The sequence below is a fragment of the Arvicanthis niloticus genome, chromosome 5, assembly GCF_011762505.2.
Source record: "Arvicanthis niloticus isolate mArvNil1 chromosome 5, mArvNil1.pat.X, whole genome shotgun sequence".
NCBI classification, from domain to species: Eukaryota; Metazoa; Chordata; class Mammalia; order Rodentia; family Muridae; genus Arvicanthis; species Arvicanthis niloticus.
In genome coordinates this window covers 34,208,179-34,225,718 of record NC_047662.1, presented here as the reverse complement: position 1 = coordinate 34,225,718, position 17,540 = coordinate 34,208,179, and the positions used below count along the sequence as shown (strand labels likewise).

Genomic DNA, 17,540 nt, shown 5'->3' with positions numbered 1-17,540 from the left:
GTGTCTGTGTGTGTGTCTGTGTGTGTTGCACAGTGCCCAGAAAGGCCAGAAGGCGTCAGAGCCTTCTGAAGCCCAGTGACAGGCTATTGTGAGCCTCTGATGTGGATGAAATCCAGAAGAGCAGTATGTGTGTGTCCTAACTGCTGAGCTACCCTTCCAGCCCCTAAGTGTTGTGGGTCTCTTAATTCTACGCTGAACTCTCTGTAACATCTTACAAATTTTTCATTCACTAATGTATTAAATGGCACACTCCCATAATATATTTGTCTGTGAATGGGAAGTCCATGTCACTAGCTTGTCTTGGCTCTGTCTCAGATGTCCTTCTCATAACAAGGGTCTAGGTCATTGTATTGTATAGAGCTGGCTCTTTAAGATCTCTTTCAGAGACCATAAGGGACATTCCTTTCCTTTTTGTTCTTTTCCTTATTTTTATTACTGCTTCCTGTCTTCTTAATATTTATTTTTGTGTGTATTGTAGGGAAGGCCACAAGTACAGATTTACCTGTCTCTTAGTAGAAAGGCATGTGTGCTAGCCAAGGCCACACGGTGACATTTATTGACACTGTCACCTCCTCTGTTTACTCTCTCTCTAAGGACACACTGTAACCCAGCAGGCTGAGAAGGGACAGGAGGTTGAAGTTCCTAGGTGGACACTCAGGCACAGATAACAAGAAAGGCAGCTGAAGGTGCCAGTACTCATAACCTCTTGGACTAGTGTGAGCCAGTGTGAGCCAGACAGTTTTGGGGCTGGGTAGAATGGTTGGCTCCTAAGAGGCTCAGGAGCACCAGTGTCTGAGAGATGATACTGAAGGTCGCTGTTGGTCCCCAGCAGGGACCCAGGCAAAGCTGAACCCCACTGCAGGAAGGAAGCCATTCTGAACGCTGAAGCTCAGGATGGTTCCTGGGGCTATGGTCTCTTTGATCTTGTACCATTATTGGTTAAAAATAATCTGAGCAAGCAGCTTCAGTATAGAAATATTTTCTAAATTTTCTACTTATTTATTTATTTCTATTTAGTTATTTCTCTAAATATTAATGAAGCATAATTATTTTCTGTTATTTTTTTTTTAATGCAACATAGGGCCCATAAAATGGTCTAGCTTGTAAAGGAACCAAGGCTGTCAAGTTCAGTAAATAAGTAAAATGTAATTTAAATACACACATACACACACACACACACACACACACACACACACATATATCTCAGCTCCTGTCTTATAACAAGCATTCAACCGGTTGTGGTGGCACACAATGGTAGGATTTGCTGAAGGAAGCAAAGGCAGGAGGATCATGAGTTCAAGGCTAGTCTGGACTACATAGCTTGCTTCATGAGAATTCAGGCAATAAACAAACATATAAAGAGAAACAAAATTTCCCCAACCCAGAAAATAGTCTTGGATTTCTACACTGGAAAGCAAACAGTCCCTAGGGAGTCATCTTCCCAGCTATGGAGAAAGCAGTGTTTACAGAGGCTACTACTGACTACTGATGGCTGTGTCTCCTCTCTGGGCCTGATTTTCTTCACCTATTTATGATTGGATTAGAGTACCTGTCACCTACAGTTTTAGGATAAACACCAATTTATGCAAACAATTCCAAATATTATAATTATCTGCCACGAGGGTCAGTCATTTCCAAGAGTCTGAAATGCTGGTCTCTTTTGTTCTGTGTTTTTAACGACCAGCATGAGATCTCAGCTCTTAGCAGGGAACACACCCCCCCCCCCCCCCCCCCCCCCCCCGCAGAGCCGCACCTGACAGGTGTACATTCACTGAAACAAAGCCACAGGATTTACCACAGTTGGATTCTCTTCAAGGAGGACAGCGCCAGAAGTGAGACTCCTGGAGGGATGAGGATAATCAGGGCCCTGAAATAAATATGGAGAGCTCTTCCCGCCTCTGGCAAATCTCCAGACCTGTGGCAATGTGAACCACGGAATGGATTAGTACTGACCACTGCCGTCTAGTCAGCACTCAGAACTCAAAGCCCCGGTTCAGATTATCTCATTTGGCTTTAGCAAGCATATTATTCAGGGCTGGAGAGATGACACGGCAGTGAAAAGTACTTGCTGCTCTCGTAGAGGACCCAGGTTTGATTCTTAGCATCCACATGGCAGCTCACAACCATCCGTAACTCCAGTTCCAGGAGATCCAATAGATACATACCTGGTGCACATATATGCAGGCAGGTGAGACGGTCATGTACATGGGAGTAAAATAAATACATCTTTAAAAAAGAAAGAAAAAAGAAACAAAACATATTATGCTCTCAGTTTTTACCTATAGGGAGTCTAGCGTCTGGATACCAAAGCCACTGGCTCACTAAGTGGCCAAACCCTGCTCAGCACTCAAGTGGGCTATTCCAGCATCACCTCTGCCTCAGACTCCTGTGACCTGCTGCCTACCAGGCACGTGCAGTCTTGGGTGAGCCTGGGAGTAGGGCCTCTCTGTCCAGCTTCCTTAAGGACTCCCCTAGGGCTGAGACGGATGTGTCAGCAGCCCCTCAGACGGAATCTCTGGGCTCAAGGAAGTCTACCAGCAGCCTGAGGCTGCTGAAGGGCACTGAGCTTGTGGTTGAAAGGCATTTCAGCTCCCCTGAATTTCCTGTTACTCTTTCACTGACCTGACAAAGTAAGGCCCCCGAAAGAGGTAGCAGGCTTGACTTAGGTATGCTCATAGTGGGTTAGTTAGAGAAACTGACATATAGGAATATTTGTTAGGCATCAGTTAGCATTGGAGTGGGTCTGTAGATTGACTCTCAGCTCTCTCATTTGACTTCTCTGAATCCTTGTTTTGCTTAAAGACAGAATCTCATGTAGCCTAGGTTGGCCTCAAACTTCCTATATAGCATAAAATGTCCTCCAATTCCTGACCCCACTGCCCCCACTCCCCAGGGCAGGCCTGTGCCAGACTTGCAGGTATATGCCACCTAGCCTGGCTAATCCCCTGAGTCCAAGCCTTCTTTCTTCCTTTCTTTTTTGAGAGTTTACTTATTTTTATTTTGTGTATATGAGTGTTTTATCTACATGTATGACTGTGTATCACATGCATGTAGTGTCTGCAGAGACCAGAAGAAGACATTGTGTCCTCTGGGACTGGAGTTACAGATGGTCATGAGACTCCATGTGCGTGCTGGGAATCGAACCTAGATCCTCTGGAAGGACATCAAGTACTCTTAACCACTGAGTCATCATCTCTCAAGCGATCCCACCTCCACCTACTATTCTTTTCAGTGAAAGATAATGTGTAGTTCGTGATAGTTTTTGAGAACTATTCATTTATTCATTCCACAAATATTAGGCTGAACAATATGGAAATACCAATACCCAATCACATATGACACAGAAACAGTGATTTTATATAATTCAATTCTATAAAACATCTCTTTCCCCCTCCCCCTTAATTATACACAGGCCCTGTGGGAGACCCACCTCCACCTTGCAGACGGTAATCTGTTTATACAGTTAATTGATGGAAAATGCTAATCACGTGTACTGTCTAGCAGAATCTAGATGGAGCTACATGTGTAAATAAAACTGGCTGAGGTACCCAGACCAGTGGCTCTTGTGTTGTATCCAGATTCAGGGTTCAGGGAGGACAGTGAGCTGCCTTGAAGAATGCAAGATTCTAAGCCATGGCTTGAAAGAGGTTGAGAGCCAGCCCTGCCCCGCATGCGGGCATGGAGTCCTCAGTTCTGGATCTGTGAGGCCAATCTTGCAGAGCAGAAAGAACAACCCTGAGCAGAGAGGCAAAGGCCGCATAGGGGATTCAGATACTATCAATAGGGGAGATGGGGGTTAAGTGAGAGAGCCAGGTGCCTCCAGCACTCAGCATGATATTTGACACAAATCAGACCCCTCAGTTTTAACACCGTACCCTAAGACTTGGTGCACTAGCCAGGGACTTTCCGTTCTAGGCTCTCTGGCTCCTGCTTCCTGGATTCAGGTCTCCAGTCTTATCGACTTCATTCCCAAATTAGAGTTTTTTTGGAACCCAGGGGCCAACCAGGCCAACCTGGAAGTTCAACTGCACATGCTGTATTCATGACAGAGTTACAGGGAACAGGGACTGCCCTGAGTGGGCCAGGCTGAAGAGGGACTGCCAGAGATGTACAGACCCCACCCCCACTTTTGTAAGCCTGATTGCCTACCCAGGCCACCACAACTCCATCCAGCTCTGTCCCCGCCTTTGTTCCTGAGTCTCCAAGGCCCCTCTTCCTGCCAAACAAAGCCCCCAGCCACCCGACTGCCGCCCAACAGGCACCTGGGGCCTCTGGGCCTGGGAATCAAAGCCTGTTTTGCAAAGGAGGCCCTGTGTTTGGAGAAACACCCATCCCCTGCTGCCCAGCCCTTCAAAGAACCGGCATTGTTCTGTGCTGAGAAGGCGCCTCTTGACGCGCTGGGCAGGGTCGGGTTGACGCTGGTGGACCTCTGATCTCAGGCCAGGCCCTCAGCCACTTGGGGGAGGGTGGACTCTTTGGGCCAAAGAGGGAGCAGCCTGTCCTTGGGGCAATGTGGTCCTTCCTCATCCTCTGCCCACCTGAGTTCCCATCATTGAGTTGTTTGAGACCCAGGCTCTTCTACCTGGTGATCTGGACAAGGCAGGCCTCAGGAGGCACCAGGACAACAGTTGAAGTAGCAGCAGGATTTTAGTGACCATAAGAGTCAGAGACTGAAAACAAATTTGGGCTCAGTGGCATATAACTGTGATTCCAGTACTTGGGATGCTGAGGCAGGAGAATCATGAGTTTGAAGTTAGCCTGAGCTACATGGCAAGACCCTGTCCCCAAATCAGAGATCACAGGGGAGTGTGTGTGTGTGTGTGTGTGTGTGTGTGTGTTTTCACTTTACAGATCATGGAGGCTAGAGAAGAATTGGGCTCAGAGCCCAGTTCAAGCTGTGAACTGACAGGCTCCATTGCTCTTTTTATTTGTTGAAGAAATACTTCCCATTGACTTTCTTGTCCACTGTGGATTCTATCGCAAGTTAACATTAGTAAAGGTATTTAAATAAAAATCTGCCCAACCACAAACTAAGGCCACAGCACTGGCAGCGGTGCCCAGATAGATCGTGGGTAGCCCAGATAGCACTCAAAAGCTACCGTTATCTGCCCTTCCCCTCTGCCAGTCACACATACATAGCATGAGCAGGTGGGGTGGGGATTTAAGTCTCACTCCTGTAGCACTGCAGAAGTCCCTCAAGGCACAGAGAGAGGGCAAACAATCTGTTCAAATCATCCAGAATCTGAGGTTAGATCAGAACGGAGAGCCTCATCTCAGGAGCTCATTCTGTCGGGTCCTCCCCTCAATCACACGTCTGATCATGTGACACAGGAGATCCCTTTGCCCAGATGTGAATCTGTATTCCGAAGAAGACTGTGTGTGATTAAAAGCAAGGTCCCCACCACCAAAGTACTCGCCCATTCTAAGCCTCAGTTTCCTCTTCTGTCAAATAGGAATGCTAGGGACCCATTTTGGGGCTCTCGGGAAGATGAACTTGGGAGACAACGCAGGGAAAGTCCTGAGAATAAACCACATGCATGGTCGTGGTCATTGTGATGGCTCCACTTTCACTGTCCCGGGAGAGGAGAGGCGGGGCCAGTCTAAGGTAAGGAACTGTCTCAGTGGGAGCTGCTTCCCCGAAGCAGATAGCAAGGCCTTCTTCCTGTAGGGTTTACTGGAGAAAGAAGGGGCAGGAAGGGAGGCACTTGAGGGTGGAGTGTTCTGATCTCTGGCCTCAGATTCCTGGGATTCTCTTCCTACCTTCTTACCTACTGGGCCTGCTGGGGCACTAGCGTGATCTTCTGACAGTCAGGGTGTTGCTGTCTTGGTAATCTCCGCCAAACATCTAAAGACCACAGACGTCACATCCAGCCCCAAGATCCTGGAAAATTCCATCAGCCTGCATAAGAAAGTAATATGACAGAGAAGAAACTTGGGCCACCTTAAACAAGCCACTGAACTTCTTTGTCTTATGTGAGAGATAGCCAAGACACTGTGGCTAGCCCCAACCCTGACACCGACATGCCCAACTGTCACATAGGAGCAAGTGTCTTACCCCTATGGATCTCAATTTTCCTTCCGCTCAACAAGGACAATTTAGTGTTAACATATAGTGTTATCATTTAGGCTATCATATAAGCTATACAGCAGTTCCTAAATGAGACTAAAGATGCCATTATCCAAAATGTACAGAATGTGGGGCCAGAAAAGATGGCTGTGCAACAAAAGTGCTTACTGGCCAGGCAGTAGTGGTGCACGCCTTTAATCCTAGCACTTGGGAGGCAGAGGCAGGAGGATTTCTGAGTTCGAGGCCAGTCTGGTCTACAGAGTGAGTTCCAGGACAGCCAAGGCTAACAGAGAAACCCTGTCTCAGAAAAACAAAAAAAAAAAAAGTGCTTACTGATCTTCCAGGGAACTGGAGTCCAGTTCTCAACACCCACATGGCAGCTAACAACTGCCTGTAACTTCAGTTCCAGGGGATCCAATACTTCTGGCCTCCTCAGACACTGGCACATACAAGTACAGACACATATGCACATATACATATATAATTTAAGAAAAAAAAAAAAAAACTCTGAGGAAAAAAAGAAAGAACAGGGGCTGGAGAGATGGCTCAGCAGTTAAGAGTGCAGGCTGCTCTTCCAGAGGACACAGGTTTTGATTCTCAGCACCCCATGGCAGCTCACAACTGTCTGCAACTCCAGTCCCAGGGATCTGACACCCTGTTCTTGGCACTGGATACACACAGTGCACAGGCATGCATGCAGGAAATCACCTGTACTCATACAAATAGAGAAACAGAAAGAAATGGAAATCTTTTTTTAAAAAAGTACAACATATAGTAAGTGATATTTTAATGAATAGTTCCCTTGGGCATCAGAGTTAGGAACCTGCTGGAGTTTGTCAGGAGGGAGTCACTGTAACTCTTTCTGGTGTGATTCTTAGTCTATCCATTTGGGGCTTAAGAGAGCTTTGTTGTTGTTGTTGTTGTTGTTGTTGTTGGTTGGTTTTTTTGTTTGTTTATTTTGTTTTTTTGTGTTTTTGTGGGGTTTTTTGTTGTTGTTTTGTTTTTCAAGACAGGATTTCTCTGTATAGCCCTTGCTGTTCTGGAATTCACTCTGTAGACCAGGCTGGCCTCGAACTCAGAAATTCGCCTGCCTCTGCCTCCCAAGTGCTAGGATTAAAGGTGTGCGCCACCACTGCCTGGCCCTTAAAAGAGCTTCTTACCATTGTAAAGCTAACATCTGATGTTTCTCGACCTGACTGCTACTACTTGCTGATGGAGGAACCCAAAGTCAGAGTAACTTGACAGAGCTAAACACACAGCCACAGATAGCTGGTATCAAACCCCTGCTTCTCACCTCACCTCAAACCTCACAACACACACATGCACACACAAACACACACATGCATGCAAACATGCACTCACAACACACACATATATATATACACACACATAGCACACACACACATATATATACACACATGCACACATACATATGCATACACACAACATTCACAGATACCACACACACACCACACACACAAGTACACACACAAATACTCTACACATATGCACCACACATGTACTTATACACACATACACATATACACAAATACACATACCTCACACACATACAGCATACTCACAAGTACACATACATACATATCACATATATGCAACACATATGTACACACATATACATACACATGCACATATACATAAATATATAAATTACATACACATCCACACACCACACACACATACATACAGCACACATATACACACATACATATACACATAGCACATGTACACACACCCACATACATACACAAATACACACATACCACACACATACAAGTACACACACATATATACATGCACCACGCACATATATACATATATACACACACCACAAACATATCACACACATGTACATGAAATAGCCAGGCAGGGTAGCACACACCTTTGATCCCAGCACTCAAGAGTGTGGATCTGAGGCCAGTCTGGACTATATAATGAGTTATAAGCCAGCCAGTGATATGGAGTGAGACCCAGTGACAGAATCAAAAACAAAACAAAACAACCCAGAAACAACTCTGAACAGATGCATGAAACCTGTCAAACTCTCACAGGGCAGTGGTGGTGTGGTGGCAACTGCAGCGGTGGTGGATGGTGGCGACACACACCTTTAGTCCCAGCACAGAGACAGAGGCACAGGCAGAGGGAAAGGCAGAGGCAGGTGGATCTCTCAGATCTCTGATTTTGAGGACAGCCTGGTCTACAGAGTGAGTTCCATGACAGCCAGGGCAACACAGAACAACCCTAACTCGAAAAACTGAAAAAAAGCAGGAAGGAAGGAGGGAAGGAAGGAAGGGAGGGAAGGAGGGAGGGAAGGATAGAGAGAGGACCTGTCCACTGTACATGCTCTGTGACCCTGTTATTCTGCTCTAGGTCCTCACAGTAAAGGTCCAACTAAGGTGAGCGCAAGATGCAGGTGCGGGATGCTCTTCTGAGCACTGAAGAACACTAGCTTGGAGAAGTGGGCCATAGACTCAGGATCCTCCTCTGCCTGGATTCCACTGAGGTCCATGGCCTAGCCCATGAGCTCAGTGGTTCTCAACCCTTCTAATGCTGTGACCCTATAATGCAGTGCTTCATATCCTGACATCCCCCAATCAAAAAATCATTTTGTTGCTACTTCACAACTGTAATTTTGTTACAGATATGAATTGTAATGTACATATCTGATATTTCCGGTACAGCATCTGCAAGCAGGCAACAGAGTCAGAGACCACCCCAGCTCCAGTTGTTAGGGGACCCGCATGAAGACCAAGTTGTACATCTGCTACATATGTGGGGGGTGGGGGATGGGAGTTAGCGTCAGCTCTGGTATGCTCTTTGGTTGCTGTTTCAGTCTCTTGGAGCCAGTTTTGCTCTTTTCAGTCAGCTATATTTTCTAATTCATTTTCTAGGCTCGATTTTTTTTTTTTTTAAATTATTTGTTTGAGACAAGGTCTCACTATGTAGCTCTGGCTGGCCCAGAACTCTTTATGTAGATCAGGCTGGCCTCAAATTCATAGAGATCAACATGCTTTTGCTCATGTTCTGAGTACTCTTTGGTTCCAAATCTAAAGTAACCACACTGTGAAGAAGTGGGGGAGGGGGAGGAGGGCGGAAGGCCTAGGGCACTTGCTTCTGCTTTAAAGCACACAGTCCTTGCTCCACAGATAAATGTGTCCCCTTTTCACCTCCTAGGTGATGCATCTGGGTGTCCGTCTACAGGAGTCAGCTTGCCCCATTCACGTGAGACACAAGTGAATGCTACCTGTGAAGAGACAGAAAACAAACATCTGCTGAGGTGACCAGTCACCTCTCTGGGAACTTTGTTCCTGCCCACTCAACAAATTCCTCCAGCCACCTCAGGAAGAGCATACCCTCCCCCCTCCATTGTGGCATATAAGAGAAAGGAGGTCCAGGAAAGGAAAGCCACTTTTGCAAGGTGACCCCCTGTCAGAAGAGCTGAGACTTGATCTGGGCTCCTGCTCCCTATGGAGTGGCCCCAGTCATCTAGGTAGGGCTCCTAACTCCCTCCATCACCTCCACTCTTGCCTTGCCTCTGTGCTGGGTAATCTGTTAATGGCAGCATCCCAGGTCGTGTCTTGAAATTCAGTTGCCCTGTGGAGGTATGAGGTAGGTGTTATTTATTGATAGGAGAGAGAGGCTCAGGGAGATCACAGCCTGCCCCAGTCACACCGCCCTGAAGTAGAGGTGCTGGGACTTGCAACCTGCCCTAACTGGTTCCAGAAGTAGGAACCCACACACCTGCACCACCCTGCCTGGCTTCTGGTCCTCGCTCAGCCTTATCGACACAATACAGTTGCTCGTTTCTCGGAGCTTTTCTTCCCTCTTTGTTTCTGCTTTGTTATTTGCTTTCTTGTTTTGATACAAAGTTTCACTATGTAGCCCTTAGCTGGTCTGGAATTTACCACATAGACCAGGCTTGCCTCAGACTCCTAGAGATCAGCCTCCCTCTGCTTCCCAAGTGCTGGCATCATGCTGGACCACCCTTTTTGTGCTTTTTACAGCCTTTCTTGTCTTCTATCAAGATGTTGGCTGTGTAGTCCTGAAAGACAAGGCAGAGGAGGCCAGGGGAAAGGATGCTGTAAGAGGAGTGTTTATCAAGTTGTAAGCATCCATACATCATTCTTCTATGCCAGTCAATCATTTCTGAAAAAGCAGTCGCTGCTAGGTGATGATGATGATGATGGTGGTGGTGGTGGTGGTGGAGGGCGGGTGGCTTGGAACAAGACCTTGAAGGTAGAGGTGGAAATATTTAACCTGGAGAAACATAGTTTTAATCATTCAACCAACAAATACATAGAAGCCTTCGTGTGTGTGTGTGTGTGTGTGTGTGTGTGTGTGTGTGTGTGTGTGAGGGGGTATACAAATAGTAAGGATATAGACCAGACCACTGACGTGACTTCTGTTCCTGCAGTCTAAAATGGGTGGATGGTGACCATCTCTTCCCAAATTCCCTAAGGACAACCCTGGGGAAGAGAGAAGCTGGTTTTGTGAGTCAGGAACATAAGGGTGAGATGTCAGGAAGACCACTCAGTGGGTAAATTCCTTCCCTGAAGGATGAAGCACTTATGACAGGCAGCTTTCCCAAGACAGATGGGTTGTCTCGGGTAGCAAGCTCCCTGTCATGAGGAAAAAGCAATGAGTGGGCTCTTAAAGATATGGGGTGAGGGGAAGAGGAGGAGGAGGAAATGGGCCAGGTGTTATAACTTTCTCTTTTGATCCCAGCTCCCTCCGGAGGTAGAGGCAAGAGGATCTCTCAGAGTTCGAGGTTAGCCTCAGCTATGTAGAGTTCCTGGCCAGCTAAGGCTACATAGTGGGACTTTGTCTTAAAAACAAGAGAAGAAGAAGAGAAAGAAGAGACAGAGGAAACAGATGAGGCTTTTACTAAATTGGGGCAGAAGGGGCAGGGCTGATGGCCTTAACAACCAAATTCTCATTTCTTTCTTTTCATGGTACAGGGGCCCAAATCCAGAGCTTCCCTCTCATTTACTAAGCAGGTCTACCCACTGAGCTACACTACCAGAGCCTAAACAACATCAAGAGACTGGCTGTTTCTATCCTGATAAGGGTCCTCTTTCAGGCTTGCAAACAGCCACCCTGGAATTGCTGCCATGCAGCCTGCCTCAGCATATGCGTGTGGAGGGACAGAAGCAGACTCTAGCATTCATTCCTCTAAGGATACTAATCCATCATTACGAGGCCCCAACCCGATCACAACATCAGATTGAATTATCTCCCCAAACCCCATCTCCAAACACCATAACACTGGGGATGAGGCTTCAAATGAACTTTGGAAAGACAACTGTTTAATCGTGATACAAACCTCAAGCAGAAACAGAGGAGCCAGTGTGTTAAAGCTTGCAAGCTCTCAGGTCTATGCTTCTATGGAAGCCAAGGGCTATGTGCTCCCTGCTGCTAAGACCTGGGGTGACTAAGACAACTGAACTGGAGGTGAGTGAAGACTTGGGAAGGAGCCAGCGCTCCTGGACAGCTCACCTCTGGCTCCTTTCCACTCTAGACTTCAAATGCAGAGGTGAGCAAGACTACACCCTGGTTCTACAATTTTGGACAGGCCACTTAGACTCTTGTCATCTTAACTTCTGAGGAAGAGAGTCTGATGGTACAGAGCTCTGGGGCTCAGGTCCTATGCCCATGTCCCCACTTTATCCTCATAGTAACTTTAGGAGTGGCTGTACCAGCATATGAGTGTGGAGGGACAGAAGCAGACTCTAGCATCCATTCCTGTAAGGATACTAATCCATTAGATGAGAATTATACTCTGAATCCCACTAATCAGTACAGCCAAGGACTGTTGGCGTAAGGAAGGACAAAAAGAAGGTTGGGGCAGGGGCGTCCTTGCCTCTGACGCCCCTGCCCCAACGAAGCCCTCTTGGCGTGACATCTGGGGAAAGCTGCTTAGAAAACCAGACATTGTAAGCAGAAGCATAAAGGGAAAAGTTAAGTGTTGGAGTAAAGGTATAGTGAGCCAGAGAAGGAAGAGTGACAGGCTGACAGGTTAACGACAGGAGGAAATGGGTCACATGATCTCAGAAATGGAACAGTCTACTCACACTCCCATTCTGTGTTTCTCAGGCCGCACATGCACCCTGGCCTCGGGTACTGTTGATGTCACAGGAATGGCAACAGCCACTCCAGTTCTCAGCCTGTACCTCGGACATTGCATTACCTGACCCCAAACTCTACTCTTCCCCACACAAGCATCGCACAAGTCCCACTCCAACTGCTTCTTGATGCCATTGGTACCTGCAGCCCAGGCCTACCACCATCCGTCACCCCTCTTCTTCCTCGTGCCCTTCCTTGATACATCTCAGGGTTGAGGTCCAGCATTCCCATGATACGAGCAACCTTGCCCTAGGTCTCTTATCTCATTGGCCAGGCAAAGTCCTGCTATCTGCTTCCTCCATACCTGTGCCTAGCAAGCCAAACATTAGAATCTGTCACATCACAAGCAAGAGGACTTTGCTCACTACTCCACAATCTTCTCCTCAGATGGGCCTTGAACGTTGCCCAGCAACCAGTCACCCAGCAGCTGCTTCTTCCAACCTTCACCACTCTCCCCACACTGCAGGTCTCTGTTCTTGATCTCAGTGGCACCTCCGCCTCCTACTTGGCAGGGAACGGAGACGCCATCCTTTATCTGTTCCTCTCACGAATGCATGTGCAAACATGCACACAGAAGCACACATGCATATGGATGAACACACACACCTGCCTACAGAAGTCCACATGCAAACATACAGGAACTATGTGCTTCTTTGTTTAGGGCTTTTCTGAGACAGGGTTTCTTATTGAGGCCCAGGTTAGCATGGAACTCACTACGTAGTTCAGCCTGGCCTTGAACTCAAAAACCATTCGTCCTGCCTCAGCCTCCAAGTGTTGGGGTTGCAGGAATAAACCCCCACAGCCAACTTTGTGTTTTCTTCTTTCTCTTGAATTTCTACTGCTTGCTCAGATTCTTTCTGTTGGCCAATATATGTGGTCAAATTACCTCAGAAATCAAAAACAAAAGCCAAGCGCCTCCACCTCGCCTCCCTCCAACTGTCTACTTGCTGCTCATGTCCACTGTTGCGCTCCCTCACAGGAGACCTGTCTCTGAGTTCTCAGTTCTGCCACTCATCTTTCAGACTGAATTCAGCCTCTGCCACACAGCACAGTGCTCAGAGCTTTTCTTTCTCTTTGTTTCTTTTGTTGTTTGTTTCAAGTCAGGGTCTCACACCATGTAGCCTTTGGCTGGCCTGGAATTCATCATGAAGACCAGGCTAGCCTCATGAAGACCAGGCTAGCCAGGCAGTGGTGGCGCACGCCTTTAATCCCAGCACTTGGGAGGCAGAGGCAGGCGGATTTCTGAGTTCCAGGCCAGCCTGGTCTACAGAGTGAGTTCCAGGACAGCCAGGACTACACAGAGAAACCCTGTCTCGAAAAACAAAAACAAACAAACAAAAAAGACCAGGCTAGCCTCAAACTCCTAAAGATCCCCTTGCCTCTACCTCCTGAGTGCTGGGATTGAAGGCATGCACCACGACGCCTAGCTTTGGATTTGAGGCAGTCACCTCTTCTCATAGGATTTGGCAACATGTAGCTCACTGTGCTTTCAAAAATGTTTTCACTGTGTGCTGGAAAAAGAAGCCCATCAAGGGCACTGGTTCACGTGTCTTACACATGTACATCTCTATGTATGTGTGCACCTGTGGGTGATAGAAACACTGGTGGTCTTAACTGTGGCCACAGTTGCTTGGGTTAGGGGAACTGGTCAAGGATACTTTAATTAGGGGCTGTGTGCTATCCATCTGTCCCTCCTACAGAAGCCTCTTTTGGGGCCCTAGAACTGTTCTCAACAATTTCTACTATGCCACAGAGTACCACCATGTCACCCCTCAATTTTCGCTCTTCTCCATCCCCAAACCCCAAACTCCTGAATGCCCATCACTCACTTGTGTCATAGTAACAGCCTCTCAGCAGCGGATTGCATCATCAGTGCTCAGACATCGCTTCCAAGCTACACCCAGAGGAATCTTGTTGAAATATGGCAACACCTGAACTGCATGGCATGGCCAACAAGGTCAACAAAGCCTTCCCCTCTCAGCTCTGGACTTCCCTTTCCCAGGACCCTTGTTCCAAGGCGCTCACTCCGCTGGCCTTTTGGGGGGTTTTCTGTCTCAGGACTTTGTACCTGGGTTAAGCCCTTCCTTGTAGTGAGAATTTTGGTTTCTTTAAAAACCTAATTATGTTAAGTGAATATGTTTTTGTTTTAATCCCGAGTGTGGGATATGGGCCTGCTTTAGGTTATCCAGTCACTATGATTGTCTAGTGCTCTAGGTGGGGTGGGGTTCTTGCCACCTGCAGATAGTTTATTGTAATTCTGGGGACTCTGAAGAGGGTATAAATCCAAGAGCCCCAAGAGGGTTTGTGGTGGCCACTGCTCCCCCTGTTGCTCCTGTTGCCACTTTTGCTGGATTGCTGCATTGCTGGATTGCTGCATTGCTGGATTGCTGCATTGCTGGATTGCTGCATTGCTGGATTGCTGCATTGCTGATTAGAGATATCCTGAAGATGGAGATTGGACTTTCTCCAAGGAACCCAACACCCCCATCATCAGGAAGTAGTCTAAAGAGGTCTACAACCCTTTCCCCTCTAACCTTCTCTCTTTCCTACCTAGAGTGGGGGTTCGAAGGACTAGGGTGGAATAAGGGTTAGAAGAGTGGTAGATGTAAGAACCCAATAAAGTAGACCAAAAAAAAAAAAAAATACACCCAACACTTCCTGTTCATGCTTCATATGCTGGGTCAATTAGTATCTCCTCCAGGAAGCCCTCTCCGATTTATCCTGTCCCATTTTCACACAGGAATCTGTATCTTGTTTTCCAGTATCTGCCGTAATTGTGGTTTAACGACCTATGTGCCTATTTCCCCCCTGAATCTCTTGGAAAGAGGCTGTCTCTGCTCACCATAGTGTCTTTAATGCCTGGTCAGATGGACTTAACATAACATTAGTTATAATTATGTGAACTGAGGCTGGAGATGAGCCAAGTTGATAGAGTACTTATCTAATATATGTAGAGGCCTGGATTTGATCCCCAGCACACTATGAAATTGGACAAAGTGGTACATGCCCATGATCGCAGCACACAGGACTTGGAAGCAAGAGAAAGATTAGAGCATCCAATTGAGTTCCAGACCCACCTGAGCTTCTCTTGTCTCCAAAACCAAAGAAGAAGGAAAAAAGAAAGCATGAATTGGTAAGTATCCATCGTGTTCATCCCCCATCGCCAATTTTACTCTTGCTAGAAGAGATGATTTAACTTCAGAGAAGCAAAGATACCGACCCTTGGCCACACAGCTGCAAGGCATGGCGCCTGTGTAAGAACCAAGCCAGAATTCTCCAGCTCTGTTCTCCAATGTCAGCTTCTGCAGCTGCCTGGAGCGGGAGGAAGTGTCTTCACATTTACCCCCTACAGACTCCACAGACTTAAGGGAGCAGAAGAGGCTCTTCCCAGCACCTTCGAAGGCCCCCTCAGAGCCAGCCTGTGAGATGGACAGTCTAGGCTTTCCTCAGTACACCTACAGCCATTGAGAAGCCGAGTGGTATGAACCGTCTCCAGTTATTCAGCAAAAGAACAGAACTGCGTCTCTCACCCAGGACATCAGACTCTCCACAGTACCAAGCGTGATAGAACAGGCCAGAGAAAGCATAGTCAGGATGCCAGGGAACTCTTAACCTCCCAATAAAGAACCGAACTGGCTCTGGGGCATCCACTCTGGTTTACACTTGCCACCCTGAGTCATCTTGACTATGAGAAATGCTCGTGCCTAGAACTGCTCTGTTGACCCATGACCCACCAGGAAGTGTCTGCACCAAAAGGAGAACAAAGGCGGAAGCCCTGCCATGAACTATCCCTGGGACCAACTCAAGAAACCTAAGATCTACCTCAGCTTAAAAATAAACTGGCTGTCTGGGTGGTGGTGGCGCATGCCTTTAATTCCAGAACTCAGGAGGCAAAAGTGGGTGTATCTCTGAGATCAAGTCTAGCCTAGTCTACAGAGCGAGTTCCAGGACAGCCAGGGCTACACTGAAACCCTATCTCAAACAACAGCAACAAAAGCCCCACCTTTCTGGAACCAGTCATGATGGCACACACCTTGAGTCCCAGAACTTAGGAGGCAGAGGCAAGTAGAACTCTGAGTTTGAGACCAGCCTAAATCTACAGAACCAGTTCCAGGATAGCTAGAGTATATAGAGAAACCTGTCTTTAAAAGAAGAAAAAGAAAAGAAGAAAAATGTAAACGTCCTGGCTTTGGGGGTGACTTTTCAAGGACAGTCTAGGTTAGCTATTATCTTCCCCCCTAGGGCACAGGTGGAAGTGGGGGTGGAGAGTACCAGGTGCTCACAGGCTGTGGGCAGAACTGGTCAGTATCCACCTGGATCCACACCAACAGCCCTTAGGCACTGGAGTTGCTCAGACCTGAGCTGCCTGCCTGCTGCCTGTCTTGGAGTCAGGAGAGATCAGGAAGCCAGGCACCAGCAACCTGTGCAAGGGTGGAGGCTCCTAAGAAGACTTCTTGGCTGGCCAGTTGCCTGGTGGGGTGGATATTCTGTCTACCTGGGCTTACTGTAAGGTCCACAGAGTCAGTGTGGTGTTCGTCACAATGCACGGCCCGTGCCTTCATTCTAGACCCTAACAGAGACATGTGTCCCAAATTATTTACAATTCATGCAAACCCAGATTTTCTTTTTCTTTTTTTAATCTGGAAAATGGGGTTACCTGTCCTAAAATATATCAATTAGTTGTCTGGACAAACCTGAGGCTTTCTTTTACATTTGACTAGACCAACCCTTCCTTTGGCTTGATTGCTAGATATTTATCTAAGCATGGCCCATTAATGGGTTAAAGTACCTTGACTAGCTAAGAATTAGGTGCCTCTAGGCTGACTCATGAGTCAGGGTGGAGGGGTTCCTTCCACAGTCTTTTAGATGTACTGGGAAGAGATGCCCCTTTTTACTGGGACATCGGAGGTTAGGAGTATCAAACCCCCCTTCCCCACTGCCCCCAATTTCTGACAGGGTTTCATACTGCTCAGGATAGCCTCCAACTCATTTTTTTAGCCAAGGACAGTCTTGAACTTGAATCATCCTGCCTACATCTCCAAAGTGATGGAATTAAAGAGCGTGCCACTATGCCTGGTTTATGCAGTAATGGGTATCAAACCCAGTACCTCATGACTGCTAAGACAAGTACCCCACCAACTGAGTCACACCTAGAGGGCCTTCCCAAACCAATGTCAATACAGAAGATACAGAGCCAAAAATTGAAAAGGGACAATGTTTGAGTGCCAGGATCCAGATAATCCTGGAGGAAAGCTCAGTTTAACTATATATATATATATTAAACTGACTCAAGGGGGAACATTTCTTTTTTCAGTTGAATTTGTCACCTGTA

The 17,540-nt window shown here is 47.1% G+C and overlaps 1 long non-coding RNA gene across 1 annotated transcript in view; it reads right to left on the bottom strand.

The window, feature by feature from the left end:
• Window positions 1–3,292: 3,292 nt before the first annotated feature.
• The window catches only part of LOC143442367 (uncharacterized), a 30,053-nt gene continuing 15,805 nt past the window's right edge, over window positions 3,293–17,540 (bottom strand). Inside the window, exons 3-5 of the long non-coding RNA XR_013110487.1 lie at window positions 9,253–9,679; window positions 5,769–5,899; window positions 3,293–5,356 (exon numbers count right to left, since the gene is read on the bottom strand). This is a non-coding gene — a long non-coding RNA (uncharacterized LOC143442367). The remainder of the gene's footprint in view (window positions 5,357–5,768; window positions 5,900–9,252; window positions 9,680–17,540) is intronic.